This window comes from Ornithodoros turicata, chromosome 4 (genome assembly GCF_037126465.1).
Source record: "Ornithodoros turicata isolate Travis chromosome 4, ASM3712646v1, whole genome shotgun sequence".
Taxonomy (NCBI): Eukaryota; Metazoa; Arthropoda; class Arachnida; order Ixodida; family Argasidae; genus Ornithodoros; species Ornithodoros turicata.
The window spans coordinates 81,793,332-81,808,509 of record NC_088204.1 but is presented as its reverse complement, the minus strand read 5'-3'; the positions used below and the strand labels follow the sequence as shown (position 1 = coordinate 81,808,509).

General features: G+C 46.4%; 1 protein-coding gene and 1 long non-coding RNA gene across 5 annotated transcripts in view; one reads left to right on the top strand and one right to left on the bottom strand.

Annotated features, from left to right (window-relative positions):
* The window catches only part of LOC135392123 (uncharacterized), a 163,905-nt gene that overhangs the window by 47,348 nt on the left and 101,379 nt on the right, over nucleotides 1-15,178 (top strand). The window contains exon 4 of one of the 2 annotated variants that reach the window (XR_010422166.1): nucleotides 1,054-1,066. The exons of the other annotated variant lie outside the window; for it this stretch is intronic. This is a non-coding gene — a long non-coding RNA (uncharacterized LOC135392123). Of the gene's footprint in view, nucleotides 1-1,053; nucleotides 1,067-15,178 lie in introns of those variants that run through there. 2 annotated transcript variants of the gene reach the window in all.
* The window catches only part of LOC135392122 (allatostatin-A receptor-like), a 141,731-nt gene that overhangs the window by 57,146 nt on the left and 69,407 nt on the right, over nucleotides 1-15,178 (bottom strand). The gene's annotated exons all lie outside the window — the stretch shown is intronic.

Sequence of the window (15,178 nt, the reverse complement as noted above, 5' to 3'; positions counted from 1 at the left end):
ACGGAACTAAAAAGAAAAGGGCTGATTGGAGAGCCAAGTATTCCCTTAGATCCGGCACTTCGCCCACATTTCTTGCCCTCCAGCACTTCCCTTAGCATGCACGCTTCCGATATCCAGATAACGCGGCATCAGTATCGTACTCGGAAGCGGTGGCGCTTTCAAGAGGGTCATTTAACTTTCAGAGGCAGAGGCCTACTTGATTGGTGCTCTTCTTTCACAGTGCACTTTAGCGGAAGAGGCCATTTTCCCTGTAGGCCCAATGGAATCGGCCGTCATTTGCGCCGGAATGCATCCTGTTCGAAGAGCACTTGAAACGCGCTAAGCCCAAGTCACGTCTTGGAAGGTCGATAATGCTTCCGTTGGGCAACGCATCTGCGGATGCCACATCGCTAATTTCGTCCAATACATCTTCAGCGGACTGGAATCTCTTCGAACAAGGGTTTCAGCCAAACGTACTTTAGCTTTGTCTACTTCGTCGTATAAGTGCGGGATCAAGAAATCCGTAGATCCTGATCTGTGACGTCCATTACAATGCAAATCACGAAACTTCTGAAGCAATGAAGCAGCAATTCTGAAACATCGCCTTTTAATACGAAAGAAAACCTCCCCTCGGGGCAGCCTCATTCCTCAATTTTGGCGTCGCTGTAAAAATCGTTACACGTACATGTCTTTAGGTGTATGGTTTGAAAATCCAATTCGTGAATGTGTGTTAGGAGTGGGCACGACCTGGCATAACTGAACGGGGCTTGGCATGACGGGCAGATCCGGTGTCAAATCGCGCCGCAAAAGTCTCGCTGGTTCAGTTAAGATAGTACAGTAAAAATGCATTCTAGCCGTGAACAGTACTGAAGTACTATAAGTACTGAACAGCACGTGAAGCTACTAACATTCATTAAGTTATAGCCGTGGTCTGTGCTGAGAATCTTGCCTAAACGAGACTATTGAAATTTGAATTAAAGTTATTGGAATCTTTCACATTGTAATCTCGTAAAAAAAGAAAAAAAAAGTAGTTTCGCTGCGCGACATTGTATGACATTAATATTTGACTTGCAGAATTATGCGGTAAGCTGCCGCCTGGCAACACTGCTACTGCACCAGCTACACGCCATCTTCAACCACTACTACATCTTCAACAACAAGTCGAACTTCAAGTTCTTGTACAAAGTAAGAACTGCTTGCCGTCCCGCAGCAGAGACAGGGATCGAGGAAACATTAGGTAGACAGGGGATAATACAAAACCCAGAACGACAAACAGGACATTGAAGACGCCACATGGCCCCTTAGTGATGATAATGATACTCGTAATTCGTGGCTTTACGCCGCGAGACAACTATGATCATGAGCGACGCCACAGCGGTTGGCCTGTTGAGTGATTTTGCTCACCTGCGGGTTCTTTATGGTGTGTCGAAAACTAGGCTCATGGAGCAACCCTTATGGCACGTCCCTCGCGGGAGCCGGCGCGCCAGCAACTCGTACCTTGCTCTCAAGTTGCTTATGTTGCATTTATGCTTACTTAGTTTCACTAATGCGTTTTTTATTATTATACTACAGGCTTTCTCTTTAGTTAAGCAAAGGAAAAAAAAAACGCAGGACGCTTACCCCGTTTGAAAAACCTGTTGAAAACATTCCAGTCGACAGCTCTAGCCATTGATCCAGTAGTCTAAATGTTAGCTAATTACTCTTAGCTAATTAATTCGTTGAGCGCAATGCAAATATACTGGCGGGTACGATAAACGATTGCTTACGACATCCATTTACTTAGAACGTTCCGCCATTTTTAAATCTTGGTACACGTTGCTCGGGCCATCCTGTTGACATTACATCACTTAGGGTACATTTATGCTGCAGCATCGCTGCTGGCACATGGCACATCGCTGTTTGGCGATGACGAAACAAACACATGTATCTCTGTGGGCGCGTTCATGCTGCAGCATCGCTGCTTGCCAAAGATGCACGCCATGATCATCGCCACAACAATGCTGCCAAACATGTTTGAACATGCCCGGGGACTACCTGACTTCTGGCGATGACAGGTCAAACACAGAGCTTTCTGTTGGTGCATTTACCCTGCAGCCTGGCTGCTCGCTTATCCTCGCCGCTGCTTGTCGCTCTGCTCGCTGCACCTAGGAATGTAAACATGTTTGTCTTCCTGGTATCATTGATGACTGGCGTCTTGAAATCCGACCTGCGATTGGTTGTGATGAAGTCGGTTTCCTCCTTCCCACTTTTCCTCGTTTCCATCCTTCCACAGTGAACGCTGCTAGTACACTGATATAGCGAAAGCGAGCAGCATCTTGAGCAATCTGCAGGGTAAACGCACCCTAGCGGTTATGCGAGCAGCGATGTGCTTGAAGCTGCAGCGAGCAGCGATGCTGCAGCATAAATGTACCCTTAGGTAGGATAATTCCACGATGCAAAATCCCTTCCTTGCGGTAAGGGAAGTTATACGAGGGCAATCCACGATACCAGTCTAGATCCTTTCCTTCCTTTTGTTTCTTTTTCCTTTCTTTTTCCAGTCAAGATCTCGTTCCTATGGTCATCGTTAGCAGAAAGTACAAACACAACTCTCGCAAGGAATCCGCAATTAAAAACACGACTTCGATTGGATTAGATGTTTATTGGTAAAAAAACGTGCAGCGGCACTACAACATTGAAAACAACTAAAAGCTTTAAAAACTACAAAACTTTTGAAGTTGTAGTGCCGGTGTGCGTTTTTTTATCAATAAACATGACACCCCCTGGCCTTTGCACTATATTCAATTGGAATAGATATCGGAAATGACCAACGCTGCTCTCGTTTCACTGAACTTCACTAACTCTAGCGGCGAAAACATCTTTGCTGAAGCGGTTGTGTCTATCATGGCTGCTTCCGCACTTGCAAGTTGGGAGAGGGCACCATTCCTTCCAAATCCTTGTCCTTCCCCCATTTCGCTCTCTCTCTCTCTCGCAGTTCACCTCCTCGACGCTCTCCTTACCATTGTTATTGGTTCGGCGGAACAACAGGAGTTGCGCTGCGAATCAAGTCCTTTCAAGTCATTCGGCGGATGTCTGCTGCACGTGATTAAATTTTCCCGGATCACAGATCACCCTATGCAGACCCCCTCGGACTCTCGCATTATTCCATCCGCACAACAGTTGGTGCAGAACCTGAGATATTTAGAAGTGCGAGGCATCCACCCGAAACGGGTTAATTAAATTAGGACGACGGAAGGCAGATGAGCCGCGATCTGTTGCGTGCCAACATCATGGGCCGTGTCATTGTGATTGGCTTGGTGATGACTATGATGGGCTTACAACCGCGAGGCTTTTAACCAGATGGAAAGTAACTGTCAACGAGAAACTGAAACACAAACAGAGGTACGTAATTTGATTCTTGCCGCTGCTTTCGACGACTGCTAAATTTCAATATTTCGCGAGAATTTTACAATGTCGCGTCGATGGATTCCACATTGGGAACACTCTTGGATTTGCGAATGAGAGGAGCTTTGAACTCCTGACTTTGTGGCTGAGATGGTCGCCTTCCACTCAGAGACTGGGAGGTGGCTCGGGTTCGAATTTCGCCACGCGCTGCGCAGTCTCACGGTTTTGCCTAGGCTGTTCCTCAGGCACAGTTTATCGGAAGTGATGTTCCGCACGTGATCTTCTCTGAAGTCGTTCGTCCCCCACCCCATGATCCCCGTCCCCATGATCCCCCACCTGAGCATCACTCTGCCCGTTCTGCCACACCGACTGGTGGTGAAATGGCTCGTTGTTGTCGGCTTCACAGATGTGGACAACGTCACGACTGACGCCCTGGGGGAAATGTGGGCAAACTTCTAATGGAACTGTGCCGACATATGTCTGAAAGCGTCTGAGGAAGATCCAGGAAAACCCCCAGACAGCACAGCCGGCATAGGGATTCGAACCCCGGTACCTCCCAGTTTTCCAGTTGATGTGACATAGCCAAACATAGCCACCGACTGGAAAACCGGTTGGCAATACCACACCACAAGACAGTTACCCAGGGCCCCGATCTTCAACTTTCACATCGTTACCGTTATATTTAAAGTTGGCGCGCTTCAAAGCCGCTGTGGTAGGCTCGCACAAGAGCTCGTGACGAATCACGGGACGAAGTGATGGTCGACCTCGGCGACCAGCACCCGTGGCCGTGCCCGTGGCTCAGTGGTTAGCGTGCTCGGCCATGTCACGTCGAGTCTGGCAGGTACCCGGGTTCGAATCCCACTGCCGGCTGTGCTGTCTGGTTTTTTTTCTGGGTCTTCCTCGGACGCTTTCAGACATATGTCGGCACAGTTCCCTTAGAAGTCGGCCCAGGACGCACATTCCCCGAGGGCGTAATTCCCCTTTCACCACCACCACCCGACCTCGACGAGCACCACCGCCACCATTTAACGCGTGTTATGGGATAACGACAAGTGCCTCTGTCTGCTACTTCGTTTTCTCTGATTCCATGCCATTCATCTTCGATGACGCAGAGTAACGTGGACAAGCTTCAGCTTCGTCATGACGCTGCATCATCTGGGAGTCGTCGTCACAGAGAAAACAAAGCGGACAGTATCCTTGTTTGACTCACGCCGATAAAAGTTGCGACAGACATTGTTTTTGCTTCTTGTTTTTTTTTATCATCTTTAGTAAGGGACTCGAACAAGACCGACGACACCAGGAACACGGTGGTAGTAGTGTTGGGGACACGGTTTGCTAAAATCACCTTTCAGTACTTCGCCGTATCATATTACCTCGGTTGCGCTTGAAAGTGTTCTGCCCATATTGGATTCGAAGGTGGACCACATAGTGCACGTGTTGATAACTCGAAAGAAATAGTCTCGCAACACCTGGAGATTTGAGATGAGATAAACCACGGAGTGCTGATTTTAGACAACCGTGTCCACTACAGGTACATCGTCCTCCATGATGCAAGTTAAACACGGTGTGCGGCATTCCGGGATATTAACAACAACAAAAAAAAAAAAAAAAAAAAAAACACGCTAAGAAATCCTCCGATGTGCACCAGTGGTGGTGCCAATCGTAATCATATAGTTCCACCGATTATCTGCGTCAGGTTTATTCCCGTAGCTATATAGGTGGAAGTACGTCCGTCCAATTATGATCACGAGAGTTGCGTGCTGGATTTGGCTACAGTGACAATATATGTTGCATACTCCAACCTTTCGAGCAAGTTTTCCATCATCTCCTTTACTTACCGCTTTCTTTTTCCAGCTCCCGTGTTTGGATCTATACGGCAATCTCCGCAGGACCATTAATAGCGCTCTTATTACCCGAAGTTCCCGATATCTCCTAAGCATGTGTACTCAGAAGCGCTTTAGCCGCTTCTTCCGTCGACCGAAGCATTTCCTTCCGAAGCCTTAAATTTTAGAGCTGATCGATAAGTAGCGTGGAGCGAAGTTGAGTTTTGCCGGAAAGACGAACAGCGTGTATGGGTGATTTCGTCCAATTGCTTTCTCCTTTCGATAGTAGGCAGTTTGGAGATCAAGGAGTTTGAGGTCCCCCTTCTTTATGCATCTCCGTTTCTTCCGGAAGGACCGTTATCGCTGTCACCCGGGGTGACCCCAAACCCAGGTTTTGCTTAAATATACCCGACAGAGAGTGGAACACGGAAGGACAGACACGTTACTTGAGTCATACAGAGCCCAGTTGCGCATTTCGATCAAAGTGTGGCAGGTGATGAAAGAGCAATAGCAATGGGGCTCGAACCATGCTTTCTGGTCAGAGACAACTTTCGTGAATATGTCCGTGAAACGCTTGCATTCACTAAGTAAAATCAGGCGCCACAACTTCTCGCACTGGCACATGGTATACACAAGGTGTAAGCGATACCGGTCAATAGACGTAAAATTGCAAGACTCAAGACTTTATTTCTTATCCTCAAAAATAAGCTTAATATTAATAGGGATCAGTACATTATGTTCCAGGAAAAGATATCTATTCGTAGTGTACACGCTCTGCAGTTAAAGCCATACCAACGTAGAATAGACGCGTTTAAATTATCTTTTTTTCCCCAGGACGGTAGAGGAATGGAATAGCCTACCGGAGGAGGTTGTCACGGCGAAGACTGTAGTTGAGTTTCTGTCGTTGCTGTCAGGGCAGTTGGCATAGATGTACAATTCTGTCATTGTTCGGTTTTGTTGTCTTTTCCCATTCTTATGCTTCCAGGAGGAAGCCAGTAGTATTTCAAATCAATACCGCGGCGTTATGAAATGAAATCGCACTTACTCCATTCATCGAGCAGTCTATCATGAATCACCGTGCAAAATATTTTCACTCGACGCTGTGTTATTTTCACTGCGCGACTCAATTCGCAGTAACGCGAGCAAAACCTAGTCACGGGTGATGCGGGCGGACTAACCTCGGAGGTCCGGTCTCCCCTGACGTGCCATCCACGTTGCGAGCGTCTCATTTCCCACTGAAAATTTATCTGACTGCGCGGACACGGCACGGCGCTAGTTTCGGCGTACTGCATACTTCGCCGCTTAGAGACTTTCTGAAAGGGTTCAGGGTTTGCTAGAAGGTGCTGTGCAGACTTGTGCGTAACGCGTTACTAGTAATTGCGTTACTTGTAATCAATTACATTTTTGAGTAATTTTTTGAGTAATCAGTTACTTTACTGTCAAAGTAATTTTTCGAGTAATCAATTACTTTTCGGAGTAATCGATTATTCAGTAATTGATTACTTTTCCGACAGAGATTAACTTCCCCTTCAGGTGTTCTGCCCCAGGTCAATCCCCTCGTGCTGTCAGCCAGCCTTTGTTGGGCCATTGTACTATAGCAAGCGGAGGTCATTGTAATAAAGTTCTGGAATTTCAGGGCCTCTCCCTAATCTCTTCCTACATCTTAGTGGTGGTACCTAGAGTCACTAAATAAGTGACTCTAGTGGAGCTTATTTAGTGACTCTAGTGGTACCTGAAGCTTTGGAAGTTTAGTGAGTCATGGGGAAGTTCCACGCAATGTTCTTCCACAATCGGTTCAACGTCTTCCCGTGCGATGAATACAGTAGACGTACAGATCTACTTGTCCTAGGCGTTTTTTTTTTTTTTGTTATTTCAGCTGTACTGCTGTTGGGCCTTTTGTTTTTTCTTTTCTTTTCTGGGGCACACAAAGATGGGTACAATTTGCGAGAATGCAGAGTAACGGCTAGAGTAACGCGTTACTTTTCTACTCATTACTCAATTACATTTGGAGTCCAGTAATTGGTAACGGTAATCAATTCCTTTTTCCGTACAAGTAACGGTAACGGTAATCAATTACTTTTTTCGAGTAACGGGCACAAGTCTGGTGCTGTGCAACTCGAGCCGCCATATTGTGTCCCAGAGTTGCCAGGCGGAGTTTTTTTTTCAGTGTTTATAACGAATTAAAATTTCTAAAATCGTTGAATAAGACGACATAAGGCGACATTGATTCGCGTGACGTGCTTTCAAGTGTTCAGCGTGGAATGTTTGAATAGTTTCGACGGTTTAAACTAGTGGCGTAGCCAGAAAAAAATATTTCGGGAGGGGTGCATGGGGGAGGAGGATTTCAACCCGTTTCCCTCTCCCAAATGCACTACCAAAGGCACGATTTCGCGGGGTGGGGGGTGAGCTCCTGAGACCCCCCTCTGATTACGCCACTGGTTTGAACCGGTCGTGAAACGTTCTGGTTGCTCTGGCTACTGAAGCTGCGGTTCAGAACGGACTTGAACTGTTGCGTAGCACACTGCAATCCGCCATATGAGCGGACATCGGAGCACAATGTATCCAGATAAGTTCTACTTCGACCCAGATTTGGATGCGAAATTATTTATGCTGGTAACAATGGGGCAGCTTATGGCTGCCGCCGGCGTTTGACGCGCCGAATAGAAAGAAATGCGCGGGAACATGGGCGGCTTAGGTCTACCTATAGGTACAAATCCTCTCACCTCTCTATCTCACGCTAGAGGTCAGCTACGATTAGTGTTCTGGTTATAACTCCTTCCCGAATTTCTCCCGATGAGACCCCCTAATCATCTGATCAAATAAGGTTGTTGTTGTTGTCCAAGACAGCCTCAATGGAAATACTGTTGCTTGCGCTGTCATTCGTATTCAGTCTTTGTCTGTTTTTACTCTTCGTTTTGCTGTGTGGGTCTTTTCCTTTTCCTTCTTCTTCCCCCACCCATCACCTTGAAATAAAGTTGTTGTTGTTTGTCCTTCTTCTTCTTTTTTTTATTTTCTTTTTCTGCGTCGGTGCTAACAACATTTTGTACTGAAACCATGCCGCGCCGATGTGTTGTGATTCGATTTGCTGTAGACTTTCTCCATTGTATAGTGGTCTCTTGCGCGTTTCCAAATCCCAAAAATACAAAATTGAAACGGAAATACAAATACAAGGAGTGAAAATGCAATAGAAAAGTGACGTGTCGGAAGAAAAGGATCCGACGAGGTCTTAGGTTTGCAAGGTCTGCCCATCGGTGTCAGAACATATCGAGGAAAACGACGAGAGCAATATTGCCACGCCATATATACCCGAAGATTTTATTGCCGCACTTACATGGCCGCGGACGAGAGAAGACAAGTAGTCGAATATTCAGGAAGGAAGAACGGATGGCAGGCCATTCTGTTGCCGTGGGATGACTCATTTATTCTCTCAGAATTTTATTAAGGGGGCGAATCTTATCGAGAAATAAAATTAATCGAGTTAGTCGTTGTATTGCCAAATGTAGGATGCCAATGTAATTTGCAGTCTGTCACATATCCCGCTATCACACAAACACGCGCGAAGAACTTGAGGCAAATTGTATTGCCGAATACATTTTGCGAACAATAGCGAATAATACCATTCTAAATACAGGATGTCCCAGAACGTAACTGTCGCCGAGCTAAAAGAAAAAAAAAAAGAAGAAGAAGAAAAAAAAAAGGGGGGTAACTTTGTGCATGAAACGAAGTCCATGTTGTTAAGCGTCGCCGACGCTGATAGCCAGTATAGTTTTCGATTATGCTACTAATTAAAACTAACTTTTTAATTAGAGGGTTTAGGTTCAACGTGTCAATGAACAGATGGTAAAGTAAGTTGCAGTCCGCATCCGCAGGTCGTACGCAGCGGCACGTTCTCGAAATGTAGCCACACAATGGGCGGACTCACCTTACATGTAGGTCTACTCTTAATTATTATAGAGACACACGAATAAGGTGTCCTCAACGCCACACTCTCTTTACGGGTTTCTTTCTCCTGCAAAAAAATAAAATAAATAATAATAATAAACGAAACAGAGAGGGAGAGAAAGAAAGAGAGCCCGCGAAATTCAGAAAAGTACTACGGGACGGACTGGCCTGATCGCGCTTTGGCGCGCGCGTCGCTCTCGAGACGCCCTCGCGCGTTTGCCAGAACAACGATATCCACCTTATCTCTACATGCTCTGCCAGACAGGGTTTGCTGCCCATGTCTTTCCACGATGTGTCATCCACTGCTGCTTATCCAGAGGCTAACATGGTGAACAAAACCCTGTCTGACAGAGCACGTCAGATAAGGTGGACATCGTTGCTTTAGTAGACGCGTGAGTGCTTTCCAAGAGCGACGCGCGCTAGACGCACGAGCAGATCGGCACGAGGTACTCTCTTAAACTTCGCGGGCTTTTCTCTCTCTCTAAAAAACAAACAAACAAACAAAAACAAATAAATGACACCGACACCGCGTTTTAGGCCACCTTATTCGAAAATGCCTCAACTCACTCTACGACCTGTGCATTGACACTTTGGCCCTCGAGTCACTATTTAAAGAGTTAGCTCACTAATTTTAATTATCTAGCTAAATAGCTCAGGTGGAAAAAAAAACCATACTGACTATCAGCTTGTCCAACTCTTATAACAATATGCAATTGGTTTCATCCACGAATAGGCCGCCTGGCTCAGTCGGTTGCGTGACCGCCTCCCAGGATCCAAACCCGGCCGAGGACGGTGGCAACTAGGTGGAAGGGTACGTACAAGTTGCTCAGACACGAGGGACGTTAAATGTGGTGTGTCGAGATTTCGGCGCATCCACGAATATAGGGACGGTCGCATCCTTCCAGTCGATTTCGAAACGATAGTGTTATTTTATTTCTCGACCAGAGTATCGAAAATCTCACGTAATGGCCTAGTTTGACTGTTATTCGATGGAGTACATGACAAGAGTAGACGCCGGATGGTGAGATTATGCCGGAATTCCGTCTCTGCAAAAACGAGAAAACGTCACTCCCAAAGAACCAATGAGGACGCGTCCCATTTTTTTTCTTTCAATCATCATCATCATCATCATCATCATCATCATCATCAGAGAAGGAATGCCGTCTGGAAGGCGCCGTTCTTTTCGGAGCGCCGCCCTCTCACTCCTCCTGTTAGGCAGTGACGTCACGCCGCCGAAACCTCTGCAGCGCTGATCTTCAAGATTCGTTTATTTAATATCGAAGCAGTTTCCGGACGAAAAAAATGGCCAAGTAGATTGTGGGCCGCACATAGGGACGCCTGTTTCCCGATGCGGCCGTTACGCGGAACACCCTGTATAAATCTATAGATGCGGTTTTTTCCCCTTACGTAACCAGCGACATCAATATTCGTGGTGTGCCGAGTTGCGTTCGTAAATAAAAGAGCGTCAACAAGGTTAACATTTATCACTTTAATGTTCATGTTGACTCATGCATAGCCTAAGGCAGCATCTCCGTCACAAAGTCTAAGCTGGATACTTCGCTGACGGAGCAATAATCGCTTTCTGAAACATAAACTCTACAGAACTGCACACTTGCAGAGAAGAAACGGTAGCACAAAATTTTAAGTGGACACTCTATCGTGAATATTAAAGAGTTCCTTCGAGAGCCATATCCGGGAAAAGATGGAAGATATTTGACGCTCGAAAATCCTCCTCGGAAGAAGCTCTTCGTCGATAATAGGAGTCTTCGAAGGGGCGACGTTTTTTTTTTTTTTTTTTTTGGATGCGCGGAAGTTGTTCCAGTAACAGGAAGTACATTTTTCATGAGCGCTGGACGAGAAACCACAAAGTGAATGAACGGACTCCGCTTTCTTTAGTACGAGGAAAGGTTAAAAGGTTCGTCCTTACAGCATGCAGTGATAAGGGTTCCGCGGTGCGGGATATCTTGTTCCTTGCTGGAATCGTCGTTTTCCTGCATTTTGTAATCGAAAGTTCTGGTGGATCGCCACTCTGAGAATTTTTCTTGATGGTAGCTTTTCTGCGACGCTACCTTTTGGTGCCTTTTTTGTGTTCGTTGTGGTACACACTGCCATCCAAAAAGTGCACCCTATATGAAATGAAACAATCGCAATTCGCAATGAAGTTACTTGTGTCAAGACGCCGCGATATATTTCCACCCACTTCTCCCGTGAGACAGCATTTGAGCGGAACTCGTGGAATGAAATACTTGTGTTCGACACTGCTTTCTTCGGCTTGCAAAGCGGGACGGTGCAGTACACCATCACGTCTGCGCCATGCACAAACCACGCACTGGAGACAAACACTGTCCACCGCGTGAAAAATAGCAAAAACCAAACGCGAATGACGGCAGCAACGGTATCCGCATAGCATGCGTCGTCTGCAGAGGTTCTAGGGTGCCTCGATAAGTTTTCTGCTGGGCGCCAGTAGAAAACTATCGAGGCACCCTACCAGGGTCCCGTATTCAGCGCCACAAACGCGCGGCGGCCACTTGGCGAAACTGCATCAGTGGCGCTGGGGCTAGGTGCGAGTGTGATGGTCGTGTATTATAGAGGTGGTCGTGGTCCGGCTTACGTCATCATGGTGTTAGCTGCAGAGTGAGTGCGAATCTTTAAAACTCGTTTATTTAATACTTAAGCTCTTTTCGGACGAGAAACTTGGCCAAGCTGACTGTGAAGCGGTGACGAACAATACCGTATCGGTCTCATATACATATACGTTCCCGGACGCGATAGTCCCTTTAAAGAACAGCGTGCATGAATGGACGTATATTCGAGTAAACATAAATTAGCGATTTTGGGCGAAAGATGCGAAAAATAGTTGTAACCGAGAGAGAGAGAGAGAGAGGCGAGAGTCCAGCTGGTTAAGAGAGAGAGAGAGAAAATTGCTTGGTCCCTGGCCAAATCCCGCCCACCAACGCTGTTCCGTCAGATCTCTTTTGATATCTTTGGACATCATAGGACCTGGAACCTTATTGTGAAGGGGCTCATTATTTCATACTCCACATCATCATCATCAGCAACGACGATGAGACTCCCCATTCATCACCTTCAAAATAATGTTGTTTTTAGTTGTAACCGAGAAAAAGGACTCTCGTATAATGTGACCAGACGTCCCGCTGTTATGGACGCGGTCCCGCTGTCCCATTGTCCCGCTTTTGGCTAAAGCCGAACCTCGAATTAAAAAAAAAAAAAAGAGAAGATGGGACGAAAGAGCTTCCGACTTTCGCCGGACCTTCCCCCGGCCCGAATCTTTCCACGGTCTAGCCAATTGAACATGCAGACGTATTGGCTATCAAGCCATCTTAAAGGGATGGTTCGCTCTCGAAGCATCGATCCGTTGAGATCTGGTGCATACGGTAGCGTGTTTCGAACCTTATCAGATCCCTCCATTAGTTTCCGGCAGCTCGAGCAGTATGATTTATTGTAGGCATCTGAAAGCAACGCAAGTATAGGCTTGCCCTCGCGCGACGTCAGCCGGAGAACAGTGTGACGACAAGAGGGCGTTCCCGTTTCCCTGGCATTCGAGATACACCGGCAGCCCGCCCGCCCGCGCTGCCGGTGCCCACAAGAAAATACTGAAAACCCGGAAGAATACATCGATTTCGAACGAAAAGGATTGACGGGAAGGATTTCATTGTCTCTCAACGTCCATCATGTTTTTTCTTTGTTTTTATTTTTCAGTTTCGTAGGGAGCGAAGTGGCCTCAAACTAAAATTGAGTCGCGGACCGCGTTGTCCTTGGACCACACCATGGAGGACCACACAGAAAAGAAATGACGGCAATTACCATAAAATACCCGAGGATATCATACAATAACAATATACGCAAAAGAACAGCAGCGGCGTAGTTATTGTGGAGCCGGACGGTGTCTGCAGAATTCATTACTGAGAGGCTCCACTCGACGGACGAAGGGAAATAAATAAGCTGCCTTTCCAAATAAGGGTGCTGAAAACGATTCGAGAAAAATACGTAGTTCTCCATAATCGATAATGACAATGTTCGGGAGGACTGAAATAATCTCCTATTTACACGCTGTATATTATTGCCTTTGCACTGAGTTTCAACTTGAAAAAATAGAGAAATAGGATATTATTGACAACGGAAGGCTTCGGGTTTGCTGCTTTAATATGACTCCTAAAACATTAAAATAAAATGGCCTTTGTACATGACTGTTCTCTACTTCTTTGGTGTGTCACTATGTAACTTACTGTGAGAATGAAGATGAGCCCATCTTAATACTCACAATAGTTACAGCACTAGTTTTCCAATGTACACGCGCGCGAGAGAGAAAGAAATACATGATGACGATGATATGGGGATGACTTCCGCTCATTGAGCAGAATGAAAATGAGAGGATGGTGATGAGGATGATGCTGAGTGCACGCGAAGACCAGGTTCCTGTACCTTATTATGGTTCATGGCCAACGATAAGTGCTATAACCACATGCGTATGTTTTGCCTAACATGGACACGGCAGCACTACGCACAGGGAAAGGGCAAGACCAATGCCCGAAAATCTAGTTTTCTTCCTAATTCTTCATTAGTTTCTTCGACAGGGTAGCTTTGTTCTGTTTCTGGTCAAGAGACCTCGGTCCACAGAATATAGGTCATTCGGGGTCACATGGCGCCCGCGTGTTTGAGACTCCTGCTTTAAGAAAGCTCACTTGCGCGAGGCTTTGCTCATCGAGCTGCCTCAGTGGGAACGTGGTATTGGTATAAGGATCAAGCATCACGGCGCTGACGAAAAATGACGACGTTCAACCGCAAGTTCAGCGAGTATGAGCTGAGATTTTTCCTCCGTATCTACAAACGAAAAGACAAACAGTGAAAAGATGGCTAACAAGCAAGCGAGCTGGTGAAGCTGATGCATAATGTGTCTGTCCCTTCGTGTTCCCTAGTCCCGGGGTTTTACATTATGCATAAGCTTTATACACTAAACAGATACGTTCTGGTCAGAGCTTGATTTGTTGACCAACAGCGCTCCCTGTACATACGTAATATGCTCACATTACCCTGTAGTATTCAATGCAATATCCCCCCCACGCCACCCCCCACCCCCCAAAAAAGAAAGAAAAAATGCACTGTTATCTTTTTTCGACCTGCCATATCGCCTGATATTATATTCAACGTCGTCTTGTAGTCATCGCCAATATTGGCTTTCGTCGATGCACTATTCCTCCTCGCTCGAAACGACGTTTCTACTAGGCTTTCGCTACAGGTATAGAATAGAATAGAATAGAAGTAGGAAAGGAACAAAGAAAAAAAAAGAAACTGGAAACGTAGACGCTACATATATGGGCTCATTAATGAAAAACTTTGTCCAGAGGCTGAAGATCCTTCGAGCATTTCCTAATCCTTTCCATCATCAGAGCTCACTGCTATGTCACAGTCGCACAACATTCATGGCATCCCTCGTAAAACAGTCCTCCGCTTAAAGTATATCGCCGGAGACTTCCTCCTGCTCGTTGCCACCGGACCACCGAATTTTCTTTAAGCCAATTTACTTGGAGTGCCTTTGCATCAACGGCGGTGTTCGCCGAAAATTGCCTTTCTTGGTAAACCAGGTCCAGATGCCATTCATCCTATAACGTTCCTATCACAGAGAAACCGCTACTCACTTGCGCGCCTGAACCAATGGCATTTCCGTATCAGATCTAGCGATGTTCCAGTCGTGTTGCAGAGCTAGCGAAACGGCGAATCTCGTTGTCCACAACCCTGCACGTCCTGCCGCTACACCGTAACGGCCGCGAGGATCTTACGTTCCTCCCCTTTGTCTCGATTGAATTCTATCACGCGTGCCACTGGATAAGACGGTTAAGCAGTTTGGTGCTGAGTTACATCGAAAGCCACGCGTCATCGCCTTGGAAATCCCATTTATGTGGCCTCACACCGAAGTCAGCGAAGCGAGAGGTAGTATAGAGGATGTCGAGGGAATTTGTCGTGCTGGTGGTCAGAAAATGCGCAAGTCCTATCGAGTGAAACGTCGCGGAAGGGCGGAAGTACAGCTGCCGATA